The sequence below is a fragment of the Gossypium arboreum genome, chromosome 1 (genome assembly GCF_025698485.1).
Source record: "Gossypium arboreum isolate Shixiya-1 chromosome 1, ASM2569848v2, whole genome shotgun sequence".
NCBI classification, from domain to species: Eukaryota; Viridiplantae; Streptophyta; class Magnoliopsida; order Malvales; family Malvaceae; genus Gossypium; species Gossypium arboreum.
Window position 1 is genome coordinate 115,099,215 of NC_069070.1, and position 7,133 is coordinate 115,106,347.

General features: G+C 38.0%; 1 non-coding gene across 1 annotated transcript; it reads right to left on the minus strand.

Annotated features, from left to right (window-relative positions):
• LOC128282106 (small nucleolar RNA R71) lies at nt 1–107 on the minus strand. Its single transcript, XR_008272376.1, has one exon. It is a non-coding gene; the product is annotated as a small nucleolar RNA R71 (small nucleolar RNA).
• Nucleotides 108–7,133: the final 7,026 nt, after the last annotated feature.

Here is a 7,133-nt window from a genome sequence, read left to right on the forward strand (position 1 = left end):
AAATTACGTAATGATATCTCTTCTTTTGTGCAGATGGATTTAGAGACACTCTACGATGCATGGGAGAGATACAAGGATCTCTTGAGATGATACCCTCACCATGGGTTACCACTCTGGCTACAAGTTCAAACTTTTCATAATGGCCTAAATCCTTCGAATCGAAAAATGGTTGACGCAGCTGCTGGCGGAACTATCAATAATAAAATACCTGAAGATGCCTATGAATTTATAGAGGAGGTGTCACTGAATAACTATCAGTGGCAAGTCATGAGGACAAAGCCAACGAAAACAGCCGATGTTTATAATGTCGATTCGATCATCATGCTCTCTAATCAGGTAAAACTCTTGAATAAGAAAATTGATGGTTTTCTTAGTTCTTCACAGGTTCACCCAGTAATGCAGTGCGAAGCAAATGGAGATGGATCGAGCAATTCAGAATACCCACCTTATGACCACAACATGGAGAATGAGCAGTTAAATTACATGGGTAATAATCCCCAATCTCAAAACAATCCTTATAGCAATACTTACATTGCAGGTTGGAGGAATCACCCAAATTTTTCATGGGGAGGCCAAGGAAATGAGAAACAACCACCCCCTCCAGACTTCCAGCAACCACCATACCAGCAGGAGAAAAAGCCGAACCTTAAGGAGATGCTAACCAAATTCATCTCGGTGTCAGAGACTTGTTTTCAGAATACCGAAACGGCATTAAAAATCAACAAGCTTCAATCCAGGGGCTCGAAACTCAGATTGGACAGCTCGCCAAGTTGATTTCAGAACGACCACAAGGTAGCCTGCCAAGCAACACTGAATCTAACCCAAGGGAGCAACTCAATGCAATTGCCATTTAAGATGAGGAAGGGTTAGTGGCAAAACCAAGACCAGAACTAGTGGTAAGCGAATGTAAGAATGAGGTATGCCAAAACGAACAAAAATCAGTAAGTCCAGAATATAAACCTAGTGTGCCATACCCCAATGCGACAAGGAAAAACCGCTTAGATGAACAATTTGGTAAATTCCTTAAACTTTTAAAGAGACTACATTTTTAAAGGAGCTTCTAGCAAATAAATGAAAGTTAGATGAAAGGTCGCATGTGGAGCTGAACGCAATTTGCTCAGCCATTCTGCAGAATAAGCTGGCCAACAAATTGAAAGATGTTAATAATGCAGAACGCAATTGGTAGCTTAGATGTTAATAATGCATTGGCTGATCTAGGGGCTAGTATCAATGTTATGCCTTACAAATTGTTTAAGCAACTAGGTCTAGGGAAACCCAAACAAACTAGGATGAGCATTCAATTAGCAGATAAAAGTGTCAGATTTCCTAGGGGTATTATTGAAGACATACTCGTTAAAATTGAAAAATTTATATTCCTAGTTAATTTTGTTAATTTAGACATAGAAGAAGATAGTAAGGTTCCTTTAATTTTGGGTAGGCCCCTTTTAGCAACTGCTAACAATTATTGACGTTGGCACAGGTGAACTCACACTTCGTGTAGGAGATGAAACAATCACCTTTCAAGCTCGCAACCCGAACAACACATTAAGAATTGAAGGTGATTGTACAAATTGTTTTACTAAGATTGATCATACGGTGCAACCTATTTTGTAGGAAATAAGTTCGAAGGACATACATGAGCCATGTTCAATCCACAACAAAGGATCTATACAAGAAGAACGAATGTTACAAATCAAGGAGTTAGATGAATGGCTGACATTTAAACCAAAAAAACACGATGAACCAAAACTATGCTAGAACGAGCTCAATGCCTCACCAAATCAACTTAAGGTTGGAGATAAAGTTTCATTAGATGCCACAGATCCTTACATTGACACTGCCAAACCGAATGAAGAAATTCCTCTTATAGTACTTAGTATTTTCCCATTTGGTACAGTCGAGGTAAGTCATCCCAAATTCGACACTTTTAAGGTAAACAATACTCGTCTTAAACCTTACGTTGATAAAATTGAAAGCAGGGATAAGAAGTGTAAACTCGTCGAGCCACCATGAACACACACCAGAGAGGTAAGTCGAGATTAGACTATAAATAAGCGCTTCTCGGGAGGCAACCTGAGCACTAACATAATTAATTTCTTTAAATTTTAGTTTTTAACATCTAACATACTCATCGAATCATGGAACGCAGGCTTTCTAAAGCACATACGGCCAGGCACACGGGCGTGCCTTAGGCCGTGTGAAAACAGGGAAAAATTTTCCCTAACATGGGATGCGATAAGTCGCCACGGCCGTGCGTTAGGCCCGTGGGATAATCTGCCAAAACAACAAGGGCGTGTAACACGCCCGTGTCGTAAAACTGATCGCGTGATTCATAACAAGTAATAAATATTTATAATGAAGATCAAATCTAGACTAACTATTATAACGACGAAAAGGCAAGCGCACCTATCGAACAATAGTATAGTAATGGCAAGACCGGGATATCGTACCCAAGGGAACCAAAAGTACTAGTAATTACTATCTTTTTATTATTTAACCTAGAAATAAAGAGGGGTTGTTTATTTGTTTTAATTAACTAATTATCTAAATTAAGAACGCACAGAGAAAAGAATTAGGGAATCGCTTTTGGGAAAATCAATTGACTTGAGACAATACCTAAGGAAAAATCCACCTAGACTTTACTTGTTATTCTGGCTCCGAATCGGACGATTTATTCATTCAACTTGTTCCATAGAAATCCCTAAGTTATGTTATTATCCCTATTCAAGACTAATAACGTCTAATCCCTAGATTGAATAACCGAGACTTTTCTCTAATTAACACTCTAGGGTTGCATTAACTAGATCTATGGATCCCCTTATTAGGTTTCACCCTAATCCAGCAAAATCTTGTCACCCTACTTCTAGGCGCGCAATCAACTCCGCTTAATTATGACAAAAGTACTCGTAGACAGGGTCATTCCTCCTCTGAAAAAGAGCATGTCTTGAATCAGTATACTGGGATATCAAAACAAGAATTAAGAATACATAATTAAGAACAAGTTAAATATTTATCATACAATTCAGAAAATAATAACAAGATTCGTCTTAGGTTTCATTCCCCTTAGGTATTTAAGGGATTTAGTTCATAACTAAATAAGAAAACATCTCAGAAGAATAACAAATACAAAACATAAAGAAAACCCAAAACTCCTGAAGGGAAATTGAAGAGAGATCTTCAGCCTTGAGGATGAATCCGGCTCCTGAGATGGATCAATCGGCTTCCTTGGAGTAATTCCTTACCCCGTATTCTCCCTCTCCCTTTTTCTCCTCTTCTAGGGTGTATTTATAGGCTTTGGAATGCCTAGAAGCCCTTCTAAGTGGCCTTTTTCGAATTAGACTTAACTTGTGACGTGATTGGCAGGCCGTGTTCGATCTGTTAAATTGGACACGGCTGTGTGGGTCAATGTCCAGGCCGTGTGAATAATGTAAGCCTTGGTCGACACCCTCGAAAGACATAGGCGTGTGAGCTACCCGTGTGGCAAGGCATAGGCCTTGTCATCTTTTCGATTTGGTCTGTTTTGTCCCTTTTTGGCTCATTTCACTCTCCTATGCTCTCCTAAGTATAAAACATGAAATTAAAGCATTAGGAGCAATGAATTCACCAATTCTAATGAGAAATCATCCATAAAATGCATTACACATGGGGTGAAAATATGTATAATTTACGGTTTATCAAATACCCCCACACTTAAGCATTTGCTTGTCCTCGAGCAAAATCTTCAACTCATAATCAAATTAAATTCTTCTCAACTTATAATTTCAATCGATAATATCTCAAAATAATTCATAGGTAATCATACATTGAGAATTCAACTAAAAGAACATAAAAGTTCCAAACATTCTAAGTTGAGCATTTTATTTCGAAAACATAGGTGTCTTCCCTCATCTAAGTAATTACCTTTAATTCAGAATATCACAGAGTTTTGCATCCTCACTAAAGATTCACTCAAATCACTCGAGGTGTTTTTAAGGACAATAAAGGAAACACTAAATAGTCAATAATGGAAAGTCATTACCATATGCTTGCATGAAAATCAAATCTCCACCACTATAATTTAAGATAATACATCAATCAAAAGGTCTTTAGAGGGTTGTAATGAGGCTTGGTTAAGGGGTGTGGTCACAAGCTAAAAGAAAAGTTTAGAATTGAGATTGAACTGAAAAATTGCCTAGCTAGAAAAAGAGTTAATCTTTGCTTGCGTACAACAGAGAATAAATATACATAGTTTTTTTTAAGAACAAGTTAAATAATATAAAGAACAAAACATAGCTAGCAATCCATTCAACTCAAATCTCGACAAAAATAGGGATTAATTTAGAGGATTTCAGTCAATAATGGGTTAAAGGTTAATATTAAGGGTAATACAAGAATTGGTTTGTTAGGCTCAAGAGGGTTTACTAAGGGTTAATCGTGGAGGTAGGCTTTTCATGGCATGAGTGAGTTAATCATAAGTGCCTTAATCATTTTGATATATCAAATCAAATGGTGTGGTCTCGACATGCATAATCAAGTAAGTTCTAGAATAACAGTTCAATACTGAAGCACTCAAAGCAATAATAAAAGTGAGCATGAAAGGATGAATAGATGCTCAAAAGGCTCAAAAATCTCACAAAAATTATGGCTTTTTGATGTTTAGACTCATGAATTCTAATTCAAAGTAATACCTAGACTTGGGGAAACAGCCTAAAATTTTAAATTCTTAAAAATCAACTCATCATGCTTAATTCTCTATTGTCTTAAAGTTGAAATAATCAATGCATAAATCCCTATGTTTTAATTCAAGATATATCAATCAAAATCATAAATTAATTAAAATTTATCCTAAATATGATATGAGAGTTTTTCAAGAGAACAAGATGATTATTCAAGGAGTTTTCTGATAATAAAATAAATAGCCCCTCGCACTTAAGATGTACATTGCCCTCAATGTACAAAGATAGATATTAGAGTATAAAAATAAGATAGGGAGAGAAGAGAAACTTCCTGTATGATGAATTCCTCGAACTAGAGTTTTGGAGAGTGATCGGTTCGAGAGTAGAGGAGGATACTCCGGCGGTCGTAGAGGTTCATTAGGCCATAAGTCCTGCGCAAAAAAAATATTATATCTAGTGCTAGCTATGGTCGTGGTCGAGCAGGACATGGCAGTCGTGGAGACCCTTTTCCGGTGGAGTTTTAGTTCCTATGTGATGATGAGCTTAAGAGCTCTATATAACTATGATAAAATCAGGAACTTTTTAGGGGATATTAGGAAGAATAAGTACTCGAAAAGAAATAACCGAAATTTATAATAAAATTTTAAATATGCTAAAAAACAAAAATAAAAATAAAAAATAAAAAGTAGTTTGAATAAAAATTAAAAACATAAAATAATAAAATAAATATTTCTAAACATCTTCATCATTGGATGGTTGGCGAGGTGGGACTGGCGATGAGATGTGGAGGTGCTGACAAATCTGCTGTAGAGTAGCATCAATGTTGTCAAATCATTGAAAACACTGCTGCTCGAATCTGGTGAGGTGCTCAGGGACGTCAGCATATGAAGCTGTCGCATGAACTGGACGAGAGGGTGGTGGTGGCTGAGTCGGTGGATCCTCGTACTGTGGGGGTACAGCTGTGCGGAGGAAAAATGAAGGGAAAAGAGAGGAGAAAGTGAGGATTAATGCATGTGGAGTGGAGTTTAGGGTGGTTTGGGGGTTGAAGAAGTGAGAATCTATGGAATGGTGGCCAGAATAGGGATTAGGGAGTGGAGAGGGGGAGATTTCGGCTAGGCTTTTGAAAGGAAGAAGAAAATGAATAGTGGTTTGCTTATATAGGGGAAAGCCACACGGCCTAAGGCCATGCCCGTGTACTCTGAAAGTGAGCCCGTTCGTCTTGGGCGTGTGTGGCACACAAGCATATCGCACTGCCGTGCCTAGCTTTGTTCACTTCTTCCACACGCATGTGAGAATACCATGCCCATGTATTGTTGTCCACGGTTTAACGGCATGGGCATGTCGCATGTCCGTGTCAAAGAAATAGAATTGAACCTTACCCCTGGCACGCTTGTGTTTTTCCATTCCCACGCTTGTGTTCACCTATCAAGTTCACCCACGGCCATATCACATGGGCGTGGGGATTTATCGCATCCCGTGTTTTGGGGAAATTATTTACCCTGTTTTCGCACGGTAGTATCGTACGGTCGTGTTTCCCTCCGTGTTGGTCACACGGTATTAAGCACGACTATGTTATTAGCCGTATGGAGCAGGAACCTGTGCTTCAAATACCCTGTTATTGACCTAAATGTTTAAAACTTGAATTTAAAATAATTTAAAATTGTTAGTACTCAGGTTGCCTCCCGAGAAGCACTTATTTATAGTCTAAGCTCGACTGTTACCTTGTTGGTATATTCAGGGCGGTTTGTGGAGTCGTAGCTCCTTTCCATCGACTTTAAAATTCTCACCATTATAAAGTTTGAGACGGTGTCCATTTACCTTGAAAGTACCGTATGATGAGTGACTTACCTCTATTGTGCCATATGGATGAACAGATTGAATTACGAAAGGTCCTGACCATCGTGATTTTAGTTTCCCGAGAAACAATTTGAGTTTAAAGTTGTATAATAAGACGAGATCTCTAACTTCAAATTGTTGTCGTTTCTTTAAATGAACATCATGGCGCCACTTTGTTGCTTCCTTGTATAGGCGTGAATTTTCGTATGAATTGGCTCGCCATTCATCTAGCTTGTTCAGCTGCATCAACCTATTTTTTCCTGCAAGTTTGGGAACAAGGTTTAGAAATTTAATAGCCCAAAAAGTTTTATGCTCTAGTTCGAATGGTAGATGACAACTTTTTCCGTAAAAAAGTCTGTAAGGTGATGTCCCTATAGGTGTTTTAAAAGCAGTTCTGTAAGCCCATAAGGCATTGTCTACTTTTGTTGCCCAGTCTTTTCTGTTTGATTCTACTGTTTTTTCAAGGATCTGTTTAAGTTCTCGGTTTGCTACTTCAACTTGTCCATTAGTTTGAGGATGGTATGGGATGGCTATTCTATGATGAACTCCGTATTTCTTAAGGGTTTTTTCAAATTCGGTATTACAAAAATGAGTGTCCCTGTTACTGATAATTGCTCTAGGTGTTCCGAATCTCGAGAAGAT